We start from the raw sequence: 19,656 nt of genomic DNA on the forward strand, positions 1-19,656 counted from the left end.
CTAAGTGATTTGAGAAGCATGATATTCAACTCACACTGATGTCCTGACCACCAAATTGGCCTGATTTGAAACCGGTGGAACATCCGGACCACTATTGGGCGCCAGTTCCCCGCATGCACACCGACGGCTCGCAACTTATCTGTGCGTAGGCATCAGGTGCTACGTACCTCCGGAAACCCACCAAGGAATTATTGAAACCACGCCACGTAGAACTGTAGCTGAACTGCATTCCAAATGTGGACCAAGCTGCTACATTCATGTTCACAAACAACAGAACATCTTGAACGCCTAGAGATACGACGACAGGACGTCCATATTCACAGGACATGTACATTAGTATGTTCTGCAGAAATGAGTAGCATTTCAGTCACCTCGGTTCAGCAAGTGTCCTGCTGCCTAGGGCGGCATTGTCGCGTGTAAGGCACGAATGGCGTCCTGTGACATAGCCATCCATACTTCATTCACCTGGTGCCAAAGTTCATCTTTGGTGGTTAGCATTTGGTCATAGCATGCACCCGTCGTTCACCATATCCCAAACATTGGCGGTAAGTACGGTGATCTGGCGGACCATTGCAAAAGGTTGACATCCTGTCACACCAAGAAGGCACGTGTTCCTGCAGTAACATGTAGTCGTGCGTTGTCTTGCTGAAAAATGGCGTCTGGGGTGTTGCGTAGAAACGGTACGGCTACGGGTCTCAGGATGTCATTCACGTAGTTCTCACTGGTCACAGTGCCCTGAACACGTACCAACTGTGATTTGTGGTTGTACCCAATAGCACTCCCCACCATAAGGCCTTGAGTTGGTGCTGTACGTCTTGTGCGAATGCAGTCACTGTGATCCCGCTCGCTCTGTGTGTTGCGAACCAAAATGCGGCCATTATTTTCAAACTAACAGAACCTGCACTCGCCTGAAAACACTACTGACGCCATTCAGATCCCCAAAGACATCTTTCCATACACCATTGCCGTCTAGCATGTTTCTGCACATTCGTCTAAGGTAGGCGCAGAGGTGGACGATGCGCTCTAACCCATGCCGTAACAAACGGCGACGGACTGTCAGCCCTGACGTGTACGCCCTACGAGGACGCTGATCTGTTCTGCAATGCCACTGGGATTAGGTGTCTATCTTCTCGATGGGGTTGTCTGGGCGGCGCGACCTGAACCATCTCGTTGTGTTCTATGGCCTTCCGTGAACCAGTCTGGAAACAACCGTTGCACTGTCGAAACACTTCGTCCCACCCGAACAGCAATCTCCCGGATGGATGCATCGCATTCTTCCATGTCAAGAATACGCCTCTTCCAAACTCACTGATTTGACGATACGGTTCGCCCATACGTCTGCGACGCATCCTGCACGTCTGCTGAAGTCACACTGATATATTATCCAAGGTTTATAGCGACAATGAGAGCCGCAAGCATATGCTACCGGTACGTGGTGTCGCGTGGCGTTATACATGTTGACTTCAACCCGCGGACCGACATGGTTCAAATGCTATTCTTTTCTGCAGAATTTACTAATGTACATGTCCTTTGAATATGAACGTCCTATTTCTAGTCGTACAAGGTGTTCTGTTTTCTTTTCTGAACATGGGTGCATTAAGCAGATGGTCATAATGGATTGGTTCATCAGTGTATTTCCACAAGAGGTGCTGGGAAAGGCCGGCTCACAGTTGTTATTTGCCAGGAAGTTCCAAAACAATGTAAACTCCGCTGCTTAGTGACACATTCATTCGTGATCTTTCTGCATTATTTCGTCTTTGAACCTGAAGCTAAACGATAATCCACACTGAGAAATTCTTGCAACTGGCCGATGTGGCCGAGTGGTTCTAGGCGCTTCAGTCTGGAACCGCGCGACCGCTACGGTCGCAGGTTCGAGTCCTGCCCCAGGCATGGGTGTGTGTGATGTCCTTAGGTTAGTTAGGTTTAAGTAGTTCTAAGTTCCAGGGGACTGATGACCTCACGTGTTAAGTCCCTTAGTGCTCAGAGCCATTCGAACCATTTTTTGCTGCGAAAGACCTAACCTTTCTGAGAAGTCACCGGCCTTAACGCTAGCCTAGTGTCAGCTATTTGTGACACTGTGAAAAACCAATGTTGTAATGAGATAACTTACTTCTAACTCTGCTGAAATTGTCATATGCCAGGTGGAGTAATGAATGTACAAAAAAACTTATACTTTTCTTTAAAAAAAAACTTTCTTTCAAGCAAATGCAATTAGAATAAATATTAATGTTACACTCTCATTAACCTAAGAAGAGTATGTAAGTCCATGAATTTTGTTTCATACATAACGAAGTTCCATTTTTCCTCCCCACAGAGTCCACATAAAACTGTTAGGCCACGGCCCATTTATGAGGATTACTGAAAGGCCAACAGACGATCTCCAGACCGAACAAGTCCGGATGTCGAAAACAAGCTGTGGCGTCGTCAACAGCCCAGAGAACAGGGTGTTGCCAGCGATGATATGTTGCTACCCCTACCAAGTATGGGATAATCGCACCCACTCCATCGTCATCTAATTACCACAGACGTTGACTAGGGTACCCTCCTTCCTGCCCTGGAGACCTCAGTTAATCACAGAGCAAGAGCACGGAGCCAGAGGCGCTCCCGGCTGGAGCGGCATAGAAGGGCCAGCCGTCGCGACGCCGACGCCGGGTTCCGGCGGGTGCCGCCGCGCCGCTGTGTCTCCGAGAGCAAAGTTTGCTGCCTCCCGCCGCTCCCGCTCCCTGACGGACGCACAAACTTCGCCGCCAGCCAAACTTCTACGCGACCCCATTTCCGAGAGCCCAACAGTTGACAAGCTCCGAAAAGGAGCAACAAGAGCAACCGATCCCTTCCCCCGCTGCTGGGGCGCCTTTTAAAAGCTGCTGTCATTCTAAGCTAAATCCCCGTACAGATGGTAAGTCTGCAACAGAACACTCCCTTAATCAGAGTTTAGCCCGGCCTCGCTAGCCACCTTTGTCTGCTTCTTGGGATTCATCTTTGTCGAAACGGTCGCATCAGGTGAGCGACTAAAGACTTTGTACTAAAGAGAAAACGCCATACAATCTGCAACGCTCCCTGCAATCTCACCAAATATGAGCTTTTTCCGGAAGTTCATACATATGAACGTCATTGCAAAATCAAACACTTCATTCGTATTATTTACATACAGGGTGTCCTAGGAGGAGTGGTCAATATCCAGGGATTTGAAGCAAAAAACTTGAAATGGACTTACTGTCTACTCCGATAGGTTTCGGAGAAAGAACACATTTAATGCACGTCTGTTTTTGGACTATGGCGCGCATGTGTCTGTCTTGCCCACCCTCTTTGACACTTTTTTTCTAGTCCAGCCTACCTCGTTGTTTTCAGCCTCTTTGCTCGTGATGTCTTTCAGCCATTAAATAAGGCTGTTGAAATTGCAGTTGATCATGGCATCGTGTGAGTGAAATAGTGCGAGAGATTGCGAGTGTAACAGAGAGAAGCATCGGTTAACAGTGTTTGTACACACGCTGACTACATGCCACTGATCTACAATAACGAAGAATATGCAGATAGCCGGCCGCGGTGGCCGAGCGGTTCTAGGCGCTTCAGTCCGGAACCGCGCAACTTCTACGGTCGCAGGTTCGAATCCTGCCTCGGGCATGGATGTGTGTGATGTCGTTAGGTTAGTTAGGTTTAAGTAGTTCTAAGTTCTAGGGGACATGACCTCCGATGTTAAGTCCCATAGTGCTCAGAGCCATCTGAACCATATGGAGATAGGTTTATGTATACGGCTTGTGCGATGGTAGCACTTCTGCTGCTATCGAAGAATAGCGTCGGCGCTTTCTGACACGTCGAGTTCAGGACCGTAGAGTGTTTACCAGAGTTTTCAGAGTGGGAAAATAGACACGCTACAGCGGAAATCAGTTTCAAGGTCGTTTTTCGATCACTGTTAAAAACGGCGTGATCGACAACATGCTGAAAGGTCCAGTCATTTTAGATGAGCGAATGACTGGACATAATTACTTGGGTTTTTTGTAACATTCGTCCGTTGAATACTTGCAGGGCGTTCCTTTCGCCACGCCGACTGCACTGAAATTAAGGTGGGGTGTTCGAACATTTGCTGAGAACTGTACAACAGTAATAATGAGACGTGTACTGTAAATCTTGGAGGTCAATGTGTTAAAAATACGTATTTTTTAGTTGATACTTTGTAAAATGCACATTGCAGTATTTACTAACTGTTGTGCACGTGTAAGCCTGACTGTGTTAAACACAGAAAATAAATAACGGTCAACGTTAAATGCGATGTTATCACGGAAACCATTCGGAATAGGGCATATGTCCATATGAAACTTTTGTGCTTCCTGGGACATCTTGTATATGTATATCGTTCATTCTTTATCACGTCGTGGTCGCCACAGGAGGGATTAATTATACTTTACGTTTAACAATATTTTGATACGAAATTTAAAAATCGAAACACTTTTTCCTGCAGAGCACTTGTGTTCAATTTTTGTAAAGGTATTTATCAAATCACATGAACATACTATTACGAAATGGTTAAAGAGTAACTTAGTTTTCAGACACTGTCTTCATTTTTACGTATCCTACGCTCTCCGAATTGAAATCTCGATCGGAGAGTTACTTCCCTGACAACCCACACCCAGCGGCTTGTAAAAGATGCTGAGAATTTTGCCCCGCAACACCGCGCAGGAATTTCTGTGTAAATTACTTCAGCGAGTTTTGATGTGTTGCAGGCTCCTATGAATTTCTGAGTACACTAAATACGGAACAAACATGGCACTAACAATGAACTAGCTTCTTTCCCACCGCTTCAGTGTGCGTAAGACCATCAATGGCGCCGAAGCGTGATGTTTCCTGCGGATTTAATTTCATGTTTGCTGCGTGGCGTTGCGCCGCCAGTGTGTAATCCCGAGCCAACATCGACGAAAACAATGATGTGGCGCACCTGTGCGGATGAGATACGGCCAGAGAAGAAAATCAACCCGAGCCTCATGAACGTGGCCCCGCAGCTCTCGCCTGTATAGTATCAACGCAACCGTGAAAAACCTTTGTCAGCTTCCCACGCGAGACGGGTCTTTTCATCCGAACCACTGTTTGCTCAAAAAAAAAAAATTATCGGAACAAATATTCCGGGAACTACAGTTTCGATGTTTCAATAACCTGTATGTGCTTTAAACGCGAACATTTTAGTTTACGCCTCAACTGACTGTTATTGGTAGGGAATGGAACATCAAGTTTACTGTTACCAGTCATTGTTCATTTATTTCCACAACATGTTTCGAAGGTTTAAACCTCCATTATCACATGTATTTATTTGGATTAATATGATACGTATTGTTGTTTTACGGCTTTGGAGTAACTTCGGCGCTGTCTCCAGTGATCACAGGCTCCTTCCACGTCGTGTTACATTACATACATTATCACACAAAACGAAACGAGTTGTAGAATTAAATAGTGATTGGTAACAGTAAACTTGCTCCATTCCAAGTTGTATGTGATTAGATAATCTACGTCTTACACCTTGTGACATTTTCACCAGAAACGTTTCTTCCAGAGCACTTTTATTAGAAGTCGCCTTAAACAAGTGATTCGTTTAAAAGTCGCGCAAAAGACGAGGTACCGATGCCCGTGCAGCGGCAGGCACCAGTGGTTTAGATAACAAATGGCGCGCTTGGGAATGTACGTTGACAGAAACAAGCACTGACCGCAACATTAAAAAGGCCTTGGCCTCGGAATACCTAACGACCTGAATACAATTACACTTAAAAAATCGTCACTATTAAGAAACCCGAAACTCAGCGAAACTCTCAGTAATCATAAGAATACTCCACAGAAATATATAAGTCCATAACAAATACAATTTAGCAACCATCAGTGGTATCATATTGTGAGGCCGATCGGCCACAGTAGTTTACGAAGACGCACAAAGTTCAAAGTTTTAACGAAATCAATGTTACAGGAGAGATGGCCTTCTGAGGTATCGGACGTAGCGTGTGATGTAATCCTACCAGGCCGCCGACATGTAGTGGATGTATTAATTAAACTGCTCAAAATTGGGCTGTTTGTTCTTGATATAGGCACGAGTAAAGTCAGGCGAAGAACTACGCATGTTATTTTGGTCGTGTGACCGTGTATTTCGTGATTACTCACCAGTAATGAACTGCCTTCACCACTATAGGCAAGGCTGAATAGAAAGGTGACATAAAAAAGTTCTCTTTCAAGTACGATATAAAACCAGCTTATGCAACCAGAACAATTCTCATACAAATTTCGATATTCGCAACAGGTCGAGATAGTATGAGACAGGCACTGCACGGTAGATGACAAGTCCAACGTTGCAACTTCAGCGGTAATTAGCGACAGGTACTTGACTTAATCGAGATTCCTCTATCGCTCCATACATCGGTCGGGGGGAATAAATAAACCAGTAACACTGAAAGATACTTTATTAAGGAACTATAGAAGCAGCGCGCAACGCTGTTAGGTACAGGGTATGTTTTAAATATAGCATCCAACAAACAGGGACAGTATAGTACCGGAAATGTTACAACTTGGGAGGTCAGTGATTATTTTCAGTGTGTTTTGGACCATGACCTGCGCTGATTCTAGGCGACACGTACAACGAGTTTCGTCTTCTCCCATCTTCGAAAACAAAAAAAATCTGGCTTACCACAAGCTACTGATCACGAACATGAGAATGGCTTGGTGGATTAGTCTGCATCCTTGTGAGGTTGTTTGCAGATGACGTAGTTGTGTACAGGGAGAGGACACTGTTAGAAACGGTTTTACAGGACGTAGGGAGACTAGCAGAAGAACTGCGCGTGGTGCGACGACCTTTAGCTGCCCTGTAACATAAATCCGGAGAATATAGGGGCCAATCCAGGCCCACGGCAGTGGGTACCCCAGAGCCAGAATGCGGTCCCCAAAGTGCTCCTTCAGGATATCAAACAATCTCTTGTTTCGATGGGGTCGAGCTCCTCCTTGCATGAACTCCATCTTGTCGAAATCAGGTTCACTTTGGATAATGGAGACGAAACGATCTTCCATATCTTCACGCACCGATTATTCCATGACGACATGGCATGTCACACAGTCACTTGTTTAGGGTGAAGTGACTTCTCGATCGTGAAATGCGGATTCTCAGTCACCCAAATGCGCCAGTTTTGCTTACTGACGAAGCCATCCAAAAGAAAATGGGCTTGTCGCTAAACCAAACCATACTAATTCCCATCATGCCCCGCGGCCAACAGTGCATCTTTAACGTCCTAACGCAAAGCGTTCGGAAGTTACGAAGATTTTATTTCATATAGTTCAACAGTTGTCACCTTGTACATAATGAAGTTTTTACGAAACCCTCAGAGCGCAAGTCCAACTCGCACTCGGCCAACTCCTTTTCTATGTGATACGTCTACAGCAAGTGTTTACCACCTGTACAGAAGTGAAAGGTGGACTTTTTTTTTAGAAAACGCGGATGCTCAACGAGCAATGGGAAGATGCATGCTGGACAAAACAAAGAGGGATAGAAAGGCAAACAAATGATTAAGAGGAAAGACAGGAGTTTAGAAAGTGATAGTGATATAGAAATGGAGATGGGATGTGACACTAAATGATGGGAGATGGACGAAGAAGATTCTGAATTTGATTCCTCTTGATAAGAAGTAACTCATACAACGACATAATAGAAGATTGAAACAAGAAGGGCAAAAGTGGATGAGAAGAGCTGAAGATTCACTAAGTGCAAGTCTGTAAGAAAACTACATCTAGCAGTGGATGATAAATTGCAGATGATGATGATGGAGATCACAGTATCATTTCAGAACCAAATAATGTATTGGTAGTGCTGTTTGCTTTTTTTCTCCTAAAATCTTACACTATCATCATACGTTTGTGTTAACTGTGACTAGCTACGATGTGCTCTGTATGTGCTTAAACATAAATTAGCTCTAGTAATCGGATTATTACTACTGAAATATGATACTGTATATGAGGCTGACGCACCAACAGCAAAAACACAAAATCAATTTAAAAATGCAGTGGTCTATATTTAAATTGTGCGCAATGAGACCTGACGAGCATCGCAGAGAGGGCGTTAGGATGCTGGAAGATACTTAGCGCATTAATCTTCTGAAAGTGCTCCACACAATGTAGGAGGTCACCTCTTGACTCCCAAGTTTTCGATCTTGCGAAGCTGCCCGTAGGGAAGCTGGTAAGACGTATGAGCGTCAAAAACTCGCTCTGCTCCCCTGCTGCCAGATTACGTAAGGCAGGTGGGTAGGGGCGGCGTGCTGAGGGATTCCCGGTTTGCTTAATTACCGCCCCTACAGACCAGCTAAGCTTAATTGGACGGCTGCCCCCCCCCCCCCCCCCCGCCGCCGCAGTCCTTCCAGCTCCAGCCCCGCCCCTCCACCCCACTCATCCAGTGATACCACTCCACTCAGATGCCACTCTGATTAGTTAATCTTCTCAGGGCGACCAGGTACCGACGCTGCAAAAGGGAAAATTGGAAAAACTTCGCCATCATCACATGATAACATCAAATATCATCGTCACACACATGAAATAAAATGCGACCAGTGCCAAGCACTGCACTGAAACAGCGTACATAGTAGTCTTCATACATACTACGGAAATTGCAACTACAGGGAAAAAAAGCTGTGGTACGAAACAAAAATGGCTCTGAGCACTATGGGATTTGACAGTTGAGGTCATCAGTCCCCTAGACTTAGAACTACTTAAACCTAACTAACCTAAGGACATCACACACATCCATGCCCGAGGCAGGATTCGAACCTGCGACCGTAGCGGCAGCGCGGTTCCGGACTGAAGCGCCTCGAAACGCTCGGCCACAGCGGCCGGCGGTACGGAACAGCACTAACGGCAGAAATGACACTTTGCTCTGAGAGTGAACTGCAGTTTCTGACAAAGAGGACTAAGAAGGAAGGAAGGAAGACAAGAGTTAATGTCACGTCGACAACACGTTCTTTAGAGACGGAACGCAAGCTCGGATTACAAAAGTATAGGGAAGGAAACCGGCCGTGCCCTTTCAAAGGAACCAACCCGCCCTTTGCCTGGAAGAATTTAGGAAAATCACGGAAAACCTAAATCTGTATGGTCGGAGGGGGATTTGAATCGTCGTCCTCCAGAATGAGTGTCAAGTGACAATGAGAATTGGCCCTCGACGGATTAGAATACGACACAATTAGTACCCCGCCATACTCGCGATCAGGAGTGCTGCTCATCCAAAACTACGCAGTCAAGAACGCCGACAGTATTTCATGTATCAGAGTTTAGAATGAACTGCAGAAGTGCACTGCCGTAGCAAGATGGTTATGACTTTATAGGTGAAGGGGCACTTTGGTTATAAGAGAAACGAATATTAATCAAAGTTCTGCACCCATCTATTCACATTTTACCCTATTATGTAACTATCATCCGTACTCCAAAAGACGGATTACGAGGGAATTTTAAAAATTTTCTTCATTCTTCTTCACAGTGGTTCTGTCACGCCTTTTCTGATATTGGGGGGTTGAGGGAGGGGGCGGAAGGGGATGAGAGGGGAGGAGAGGAAAGGAGATTCTGTGGAGTTCCTTAGAGTGCAGAGAACGTTCATTCTTTGGTTGCAATCGCTACATAAAACGTTCTGAAAGATAGCATGCAAATATCATGCGCTAGGCAAATGGAAACCACTATATTGTAATAAGTTGTCCTTAGCTTTAAACAGAAATGTACTCGCCAGCAAATAAACAGAACTATTACACAGGCGTAGTTTAGATCAGTTCTGCTATTCTAATTCTTCGCTCTGATTACTATTCTCCGCTCTACTGCTATTCCGAATGGTAAGTTAATCTTTACACGCGCCTTGAACTGCTAAGTAGTCTTTGGTAGCGTATTCTTTCAAGTTTCTATTTGATCCTTATTTTATCGCCCTCTTTGTTTTTAATGTCCTTTTTGTAGCACCGTATTTCACTTGCAGTCAGTTTCTTAGTTTCTTCTCCGGCACTGACTCAATGAAGATATCACTACAGCTCGGACTTACCTCGCAAAATATTTGGTTTTGACGCTAATATGAGCCTGAAGCATTACGCAAATACTTTTAACATCGGAAGCGGAAAGGAATGTAAATTTAAGCTTGTTTGAGTATTTCACCACGGTCATACTATTTTGATCCAGCATAAAAAAATCGGTAAATTGACTATCAAAGACTATACATACTTGCAAGAACAATGGCGTCATAATTTTCTTTCTTCCTCGTCCCTTTAACCTAGCGTTCAGACAGTTTTTCAGGGAAGCGGTGCGTTCTACCTTTCTCGAGCAATAAGCATTTTAGGCAAACTGATAAGTGCAAATACAATTGTGAATCTGACTTTGCTTGGAAGCTACTAAAAATGGAGAAAACGAACTAAAATTCAGAATTTCGAAACGGAACATTGGAAAACAGTCTTCACATAATTCTACACGAAGAATAGTGGAGGATTCCGTGTTGAGCGTAAGTATCGCCTGGCGATTTTTACACAATCGTTGTTTACGTCCTTACTAGACCCAGGTTCATCAGGCATTAAGAATAGTTTATTACCAGACAGGAATCGCTTTCTGCCCATTATTTCTAAATCAAAATGTGACTTCGCGAATGTTATATTGTGGACTGACGAAGCCACTTTCAAATCAAATGACGAGGAAAATGTCCACATGGTTAACTACTGGTCAGTAAACAATTGGCACTGGTTCCATCAGCACCTTGGTGGTCAGACATATATCTAAAATCAAAATTTTCCTTATCGGTGGAACTGATAGTGACTTGGCCACCACGGTCGTTAGGTTTAACTTCTCTGGACTATTTCTTCTGGGGATGCATCAGTGACAATGTCTATCAAACTTATCCTACAACGAGAAATGATTTAATAGGATCTGCTACGCACGCCAGATGTAGACGCTTTGGACAGACGCACGCACAGAACGCTGATTAGAACAAGGCGGAACTCTAGGAAGATTTTCTTTATTGTATCACAAAACACCTAAAATACAAATAAACATTTTATATAGGAAAGTTTTGGTTTGACAAGTCTTTTCCATGGTAACCTAGGGTTCCCCTTTCTCTTCAGCCTTGTCGGTTTTCCTAGACCGTATATCACCCGAAAAAACTACTTATGCGGTAGGTCCAAACTTCGTGAACCGCTCAAGACATCGAAACGACGATTTCGAAAAATTTAGTACGCAGAGGGATATGTAGTTGTGTTGTGTAGGTGACACTCAACTCTTGTATGAAACGAAATATTGTAGAATGCATGGTTTGTTCCTAAGTAAATTAATGTACTTCTCTTAACGGCACTCGAAAGTTATTGACAAAAAGAGTACAGAGGCTGGCTCTTACGTCACGCCGATTCCGGTAACCTTGTCTCTCAGTTTTCTCGGATATTGTTGCCAAAATTTTCAACACTAACATTGGACAGCGTAATATCACTGTATTCGTCTTTTCAAAAGCTTTCTAATGCCGTTACAAAGTACGTCTTTCCACACTTACTTCAAGAGTTACATGGATTAAACATGCAACAAAATTAAGTGCCGCTCTCTGTGCTATCACACGCCTAAAGCCTCGTTTCGATATTCTGAACGATTTACGCAATATATCTACAGCTACACTTCGCAAGCCACCTTGCAGGGGTGCTGGAGGGTACTTGGGGGTACCAGTCACTTCACCCGAATGGTTTGGGGAAAGAACGATTGCTGGTTAGGCTCCGTGGACCTCTAATCTTTCTTAATTTTCCTTTCATTATCTTTTTTTTCAAGATTTACCAAGGAGGAAGCGATATTTTGGTGACTCTTCTAGGAACGTACGCACTCGGAGCTTTAACAAGAGAACACCCGACATAACACCTATCTTCTAACGTCTGTCACTGGAGGTTGATTAGCATCTCCGTGAAGCTTTCGCGATCACTAAAATGAACCTGTAATGAAATGCAGTGCTGTTCGTTGTATCTTCTATCAATCCAATCTGGTAAGGATTCAGGTACTGGTTCAATGAGAGTTTTATAAGCTACCTGCTCTGTGTGTTTCTACATTTTCTGATAGTTCTATAGTTAATTTGTTTAAGCTGAGGGTCAACTGCCAATCCCTGCAGCAATCGATGATCCTCCGCACGTCTTCTCGCATTTCGCTGTAATTTTCTAGTGTTGCGACATGTCTGTATATAACATCATCCGCGAAAAGCATCAAGTAACTTCCGACATTATCCACTAGATAATTTATACATAGTGCGAAAAGTGATGACGTAATAACACTCCAATAGGTACGCTCCAAGTTACTTTTACGTCTGAAAATGTATCTCCGTTAACAATAACACGCTGCGATCTGTGTGCTAGAACAGGAGTAGTCCAAGTTTTAGGCGATCCGCGCAGTACATCTGCGTCTTTCTGGTTGCTGTGCCACGTAACAGCAGTTGTTGTCGGATGTTTCCTTGCTGTAAGGTTACCTTCCAGCGAAGCCTAATAGCTACCTACAGCCGCATTAAGAGGGTAACAAACACATTCAAAAGCAATCAGAGACTTCTTGCGTTAACGTGAAAAGGTTTCCTAGCTCTACGTCACAACGCACTTCTACCCAAGTCCCACCAGCTCCGTTGCTAACAAAATCTATTTGATGCAAGCGTCGCTCCCGCCAGCCTCAAATTTTTACTCCGGGCGCGGTGGTGCAGTGGTTAGCACACTGGACTCGCATTCGGGAAAACGGCGCTTCAAATCCGCCTCCGGCTCTCGAAATTTTAACTTTTTCCTGATTTCCCGAAATAGCTTCACGTAATGCCGGTATGGTTCTTTTGAAGGGACGCGGCTGATTTCCTTCCCCATCCTTGAAACAATCTCAGCTTGTATTCCATCTCTAACGAACTCCTTGTCAACGGGACGTTAAGCCGTAATCCTCTTTCCTTCGAGTCTTTACGACCGACCCGTTACTATCCAGTCGTTAAAGACTCATCATTAACCGATCAGCTGAAAATTGCCAGTCTAAGAAGTCTACTGCCATTCGAATGGAATGACATCGTAAGCGGAAACCATAGACGACAGGATGTAGCCTGGTTTAGGTATCTCTCCCATCCCCCTCTCCCGAATACGAACTGCTCAACTTTCCCAGTGCAGTGCCGTCTCTTTCGGTACGGCCACTGCCTGTTCATCAAGCTGTTTCGTTCCTTGATTTTACAAAAACTTCAGCAAGAAATCGAAATCACGCACCATGAACGGTTCACCATTGTATCGCAAATCACCCTGCCACTCGGCACAGCCAAATGTGAGGCCGTGGGGGTAAGCATAATACGCAAACGCACCTAGAGAGTGAGGCGATTTATCCCTGCGGCACACAATCTCAGCGGTCTCACAGCCTCACTGTCCAGTTTTTCAAAATAGTTTTAACCTTTAGGAATTGTTAATGGAAAATAAAATATGATGTAGTATCATCCAGAGATCGCGGTGTCGTAAAAAACTTGGCAGCTCGCATCGATACCACAGAAGATATCGATGACTCGCTGCACACTGCAAAGACGAAAGGAGGCGCTTGTGAAGCCCCCCCCCCCCTTCTCCCCCAGCACCACAGCACCGAGACGCCGATATACAATTGAGCAGAGCAACGCTCAGCATCCCCGACAATATGTAAATATATACAGGGTGACAATTATTGAACTAAATGAAATAAAATCGTCATAACTTCTGAACGGTTTATTTTACGACGTTCAAACTGCCGGTTGGGCGCGGGGCACGATGGGAATTAGTATGCGCATGCAAGGTTTGGTTAAGTGACGAAGCCCACATTCGTTTGGATGGGTTCGTCAATAAATCTCTTCACCTTCAACGGGTGACTGTGTTGTGTGCAGTGTCCAGTCACAAAATAATCTTCGCGATATTCCTTGATAGCACGGTGACTACCCAATGGTTCAAATGGCTCTGAGCACTATGGGACTCAACATCTGAGGTCATCAGTCCCCTAGAACTTAGAACTACTTAAACCTAACTAACCTAAGGACATCACACACATCCATGCCCGAGGCAGGATTCGAACCTGCGACCGTAGCGGTCGCGCGGTTCCAGACTGAAGCGCCTTGAAACGCTCAGCCACAGCGGCCGGTCTACACAATGGAATGTGAAGGTTTAGGAAGATGATTTCATGTCCATTATCCGAAGTGACCCTGATTTCGATAAGATGTGATTCATGCAAGACGGAGCTCGACGCCACCGAAGCAGGAGTGTGTTTGATATCCTGCAGGAGCAGTTTGGGGATCGCATTCTGGCCAGCGGACACTGGCATGAGCCTCGATTGGCCGCCGTATTCTCCGGATCTGAACACATGCAACTCCCTTTTATGGGGCTGTATTAAAGACGAGATGAACAACAGTAGTCCCAAAACCACTGCTGAGCTCAAAATAGCCATTCAGGAGGTCATCGACAGCATCGCTGTTCCGACACTTCAGCGGGTCATGCAGAATTTCACTATTCGTCTGCGCCACATATTCGCCAATGGTGACAAACATATGCACCATGTCATATCATAAATCCGAATATCTGTAGTGACAGAATGAGATTTTCACTCTGCAGCGGAGTGTGCGCTGATATGAAACTTCCTGGCAGATTAAAACTGTGTGCCCGACCAAGACTCGAACTCGGGACCTTTGCCTTTCGCGGGCAAGTGCTCTACCATCTGAGCTACCGAAGCACGACTCACGCCCGATACTCACAGCTTTACTTCTGCCAGTACCTCGTCTCCTACCTTCCAAACTTTACAGAAGCTCTCCTGCGAAACTTGCAGAACTAGCACCCCTGAAAGAAAGGATATTGCTGAGACATGGCTTAGCCACAGCCTGGGGGATGTTTCCAGAATGAGATTTTCACTCTGCAGCGCAGTGTGCGCTGATATGAAACTTCCCGAGTTCGAGTCTCGGTCGGGCACACAGTTTTAATCTGCCAGGAAGTTTCATCTGTAGTGACGTTTGCATGTTGAATAAAACGTGTTCACGTCGTAATTTGTAACTAATTTACGTTTTTTTCATACAGCTCAATAATTGTCACGCTGTATAGTTCGCATATATATAACATTTCGACTAAGGACGCTGTCCCAGAAATAAATTCATATGGTTCTAATACCGCACTTCCGATCGGGGTTTTCGGGAGGTTCCCTTTGTCGTACGGCTTATGCCGGAACTTACTAGCGCCTCCCATTAATTCCCAATTGGAATCCCCCATTCACCACACTATCAGCTTGCCTGATACTTGGGTGAATAGAACCGCGACGCTCCAATAGGAGAGATCTCAAACAGCTCGCTCCCGCTCAGCTCAGTTCATCATCAACGATTAAGACGGGAGCATCGTCTTAGACAGGGTACAGTGTATTTCATGTCTTCCGCTGAACTTTAACTGTGAAAATTATGTCTATGTACTTCACGTGAAGAGTCTTGCCAATTGTATGCATCCAGTGATACTTTAAAATTTAGAGACAGTATAAATACTCAGAACATTCCTGTGAAAATAGAGTTTACAAAGTTAAGTAAGTCTTCATACCTATATTGTAATAAAGTGAATTAATATTCTATGTTTTCTAGTTCCACTCTTTTAACTCTCAGGGCAACTAAAAAACCGACCAGTGTACTGACAATTGTATTTTCGTCAGGAACAAGGTATAACATATGCGCATATGACTGTGCAGCACTCGACATAATTGATGACTGACATAAGGCTGAGTGTATTTTCGAGCGCTTGAAGAATTATTCGACGTACTTTTATTTTATTAAACAGCGTTTTAAGTATTGTGAACTGGTATAAGAGGTTTACTTACATATTACGTTCCATTGTGGTCTGCTGTACCTTGCTAGGGACTTGCGCGACAGTACTCAAGACCAATATTGTTAGCTTTATATAATTAACAAAGCTGACATGAAATGTAAAATAGTATGCATCCAGTGAAGTCAAGATCAGCGTAAGTCATTCGTGCGTAAATGTAATGGGAAGAAACTGTAATATTAGGTACTTTAGGAGTGTACACGCGGATGTAGATTTAAATTTACATGATAAACTCCCTATCAATGACGAAGGCGATAAGCGAAACACACAGACAAGTATAATTCGTGTAAATTGGGGTTGGTGACAATCTAGATCATTACTGTTTTTTATGATTCTGTAATAGGTTTCTTTCACTAAGTACAGGCAGTCTGCCTTTACAATGTGTTTGTCTTCCACGTTAGGAAAGCTGTGGTACGCTATAATCAATTTCGAGAAAGTCCGCACAGGTCAAGCTCCTGCAACGGCAGGGAACTGTCGGTTCTTCTTGCCGGTAATTCGAGTGATGGTAAACACCTGGAGTAGTGGCTAGCTTACTCTGGGTGAAAAGGGGATCGAGAAACCGTTGTTCCCTTGGTCAGTTTTGGCGTATACACTGCCTAAGTAAATAGTGAACCAAAAATTTTATTCCAGCTTTATGAGGGAAAGACTTACTGTTCTTAACAGGCGACGTACTGCTTAAATTTGTAAAAAAATAATTAGCTGTTACCTTCACACTGTTTGCTAAAGTAAATGCACGGAATTACTTCCATTTCTGAATTAAATGCTACAGATTTTAATTTCATCACCAGCGCCCACTGTTGCATCCGTGACTGATTTACTGTCGTAAAATATGAAAGACAAAAATACGAATTCAGTCACATATTGTGGTTTTATTGAGAAATCAATTTTTTGACTGAAGGCTGATGTTTTCCTTTCATATTAATGAAGAATTGTACAATGTTATGAAAACGTTTTTTTAAATCCCTCTTCTGCAAAACACAGTAACTATTTTTCTCATTTCCTTTTTATTTATACATACATGTTAAGCACCACGTGTCATCTTCTGTGGGCCTCACTTTTACTTGTGAAGCACTCCGTCTTCAGGCCACAAGTGGTCCATCGGCACCATCCGACCGCCGTGTCATCCTCAGGTGAGGATGCGAGGTGAGGATGCGGATAGGAGGGGCGTGTGGTCAGCACACCGCTCTCCCGGTCGTTACGATGGTTTTCTTTGACCGGAGCCGCTACTATTCGGTCGAGTAGCTCCTCAATTGACATCACGAGGCTGAGTGCACGCAGAAAAATGGCAACAGCGCATGGCGGCCCAGAGGGTCACCCATCCAAGTGCCGGCCACGCCCGACAGCGCTTAACTTCGGTGATCTCACGGGAACCGGTGTACCCACTGCGGCAAGGCCGTTGCCACTTTTATTTGTTAATCTACATCAAATTAAAGATTGGGTTGGACACGGTGGCCTACTGTATGTATTTTATGATATTAACGGTTGGATGCGTATTTTGCCATTGTCCATATTTGATATGTTTCGTGGTTATAATTATACACACTGTTTTTCACATCATTTACCACTTCACTGCAATTTTTCGTTCACAAATCGAATTTACAAAGATTTATAGCGCCACACTCATCGAGAAATGAGCAATATGATTAATGTTTTGCATTGTTCACAGGTCGCATCACTTTCCCACAATTTTTGACTTGCAATAAAGAGAAGTGTTGGCCGTGTAAGATCAAGACAAGTTTCCTTATGGTGGCAAGGCCATTCATTGTGAAGGAAAAAAGTTTATCACATATATCACACATCCTCTTGTATAAATAAGCATCCACAGAATTATGTAAGCGGATTTAGAAATAGAACACATTCGAGGTAGTAGTTATCAGCAGCGGCTAGGGTGTGATGAAAGTACATATCCAATGGTGTCGACTGAGGAGCAGGAGTAATCCTGTCAATGCATTATACGGAGACAGAATCGGTTTTCCAGTTAACACTATCCCCCAAAGCAATGGTAGCTAATCTTGAAACTCGTTCAGGGACGAAAATGATAATTTGTATCTTCAATGGCGCTTGGGTTTCAGTGTCTGGGACACAGTAATGGCAGTTACATACATGTGACAAAAGTGATGGAATACCTCCTAAATTTGTGTCGGACCTCCTTTTGCGCGGCTTAGTGCAGCAACTCCACTGGCATTGACAACAAGGCGTTGGAATTCTCCTGCAGAAATTATGAGCCGTGCTGATTTTGTGGCCGTCCATAGTTGCGAAACTATTGGCAATCCAGGATTTTGTGCATGAACTTAGCTCTCGATTATGTCCGGTAAATGCTCCAATGGACTCATATCGCGCAATCTGGATGGCCACACCATTAGCTCGAATTGTCCAGTATGTTCCTCAAACCAATCGCGGAGAGTTGTGGCCTAGTGACATGGCGCAGTCATCCATAAAAATTCCATCGTTGTTTGGGTACAAATTCCATGAATGACTGCAAATGGTCTCCAAGTAGCCGACCCATTTCCACTCAATAATCGGTTCAGTTAGACCACAGGGCCTTACCCATTCCAAGTAAACACAGTCCAGAGCATCATGAAGCCACCACCAGCTTGCGCGGTGCATTGTTGACGACTTCGGTGCGTAGCTTCGTGGGGCCTGCACCGCACTCGAACCCTACCACCAGCTCTTACTACCTCAAATCGGGACTCATCTGACCAGGCCACGGTTCTCCAGGCGTCTAGGGTCCAAACGATATGGCAAAGAGCTCAGAAGAGGCGCTACAGGTGATGTCGTGCTGTTAGCAAGGACACTCTAGTCTGTCGTCTGCTGCCATAGCCCATTAACGCCAAATTTCGCCGCACTGTCTTCACGGATATGTTCGTCTTATGTCCCACGATGATTTCTACGGTTATTTCACGTAGTATTCCTTGTCTGTTACCACTGACAACTCTACGCAAAAGCCGCTGCTGCCTGTCGTTAAGGTCATCGGCCACTGTGTTGTCCGTGGTGAGAGGTAACTTTAGTATTCTCGGGGCACTTTTGACACTGTCGATCTCGGAATTTTGAATTCCCTAAAAATTTCCGAAGTGCAACGTCCCAAGCGTCTAGCTCCAACTAGCATTCTGCGTTCAAATTCTGTTAATTCCTGTCGTGCGGCCATAATCACGTCGGATACTTTTTTAAATGAATCACCTGAGCACAAGCGACAGCTCCGTCAGCGCACTGCTCTTCCATATCTTGTGCAAAAGATACTATCGCCATCTCTGTATCCGCATATCGCTATTCCGTGACGTACGTCACCTCAGTGTATGAGAATTACAGAATTCTTCGCGGGACGTCGTTGCTTCAGCACTAAAACTTACCAGTGTGTTCAAGTACCTATTGGACTGAAGCCAATGGCAACATTGTAGACGTTGGGCACTGTGCCCTACGAGTAAACTCTGCATACGCTGAGGATGAAATAAACACAATCTTTCGCCAGACACACGTGATCTGCAGCGCCGAGACGAAACTTGTTGGTAGACTGAAACTTGCGTGTCGACCCAAGACTCGAACCCGGGACCTTGTTTTTGACGGGGAATGCTACAACAGACTGAGCTATCCGGGCACGACTCACGATCTGCTATCAGATTCACTTCTGCCAGTTCCTCTCTACAAATTTCACAGAAGTCCTCCTGTATACCTAATGGGCTAGCACTCCTGCAAGAAAGGACACTGAGGAGAAAAGGCTCAGCCTTAGTCTAGGGAGGGGTCTTCTGTTTTATTTGACTGACTTCACTCGTTGCAAATTTCTTAACTAATGCAGTGATTTATTCATCCACGGTTACTCCCTAATACCTATTTGTCACATATCTCTAGTGACGAATCTCATAAA

At 44.6% G+C, this 19,656-nt stretch overlaps 1 pseudogene; it reads right to left on the bottom strand.

The window, feature by feature from the left end:
- Nucleotides 1-17,080: 17,080 nt before the first annotated feature.
- On the bottom strand, nt 17,081-17,198 carry LOC124725051 (annotated as a pseudogene).
- Between the last annotated feature and the right edge of the window lie 2,458 nt (nt 17,199-19,656).

Source organism: Schistocerca piceifrons, chromosome 1, assembly GCF_021461385.2.
Source record: "Schistocerca piceifrons isolate TAMUIC-IGC-003096 chromosome 1, iqSchPice1.1, whole genome shotgun sequence".
Classification (NCBI taxonomy): Eukaryota; Metazoa; Arthropoda; class Insecta; order Orthoptera; family Acrididae; genus Schistocerca; species Schistocerca piceifrons.